A 973-nucleotide genomic window follows, 5' to 3' on the forward strand; every position below is an offset into this window, starting at 1 on the left:
CCCTTTACAGTGCCAAGAAGGCCTCTAAAGAAAATTCTGCTCATGAATATGCTTAAGTGACAAGAATGAAGATTTTTCCAAAGTGGGGAGGAGGAGAAAGTCTGTTCATCCCCATGGACTGGATGTTCAGAACCAAATATATAGAAATATTTATCCACTGCTGGCTTTTTGACTTCTATTCCTAGCTATCTTAGGAGACTTCTTGTAAGGAAGCCTCAGCATACAAAGTTACTAACACAGATAAATTAGCCAAATAGTTAAAAAGAAACTTGCAAAACAACTTGCCGAAGGCTTGAGTGCTGGGAAGGAGTAAGTAATTCTGCTTAATCATGGTGCCTTGTGACAAAGTTTCCTGACATCAAACCCTCTATAGCCATTTTCTAGTATTTATTGAAAAGAAACAAAGCCCTATACCTGGGTTTTCTTTCTTTTCAGGAGTCTTCTGAAACTGGACATGTTTTTTTTCTGGCTTGGCTAACTGAATTTTTAGACAGTTCAGTGGCTAGAGCTTATTGTCTTCAAGTGTGTGTTTAGCAAATGAGTAGGTTTCTAATATGAAAAAAACATGTTTGCTGTGTGCATTACTAAAAGGTGTCAGGGACTGACTTAAGGGGATGAATTTTCTAGTTTGTGGTTACGAATGTGTTTTACTGGAGGTAGATGCCAGTGGTGCTTAACAATAGGTATGGTCTGTTAAGCTATATACGTCTATGCAGCTTACCCTGGAATAAATAGCAGTTGTAAGAGAAAACAGCAATACCAGTATCCTATGTAAACATCCAGCTTTACACTTCTGCTTTCATTCCTTGGAAACAAAACCAACACGTTTGAATGAGGAACTGAAAAGGAATTGAGCTACCAGAAACTGCAAGAAACTTTTTTTTCCTTCCCCCACACCACTTGCTTACATCCTGTGTACCCAAATTGTCACAGTTTCTCTGCTTTTTGACACCAGATGTCAGTCATGCAGCTG

Source organism: Chaetura pelagica, unplaced genomic scaffold, assembly GCF_000747805.2.
Source record: "Chaetura pelagica isolate M959 unplaced genomic scaffold, ChaPel_1.0 scaffold145, whole genome shotgun sequence".
NCBI classification, from domain to species: Eukaryota; Metazoa; Chordata; class Aves; order Apodiformes; family Apodidae; genus Chaetura; species Chaetura pelagica.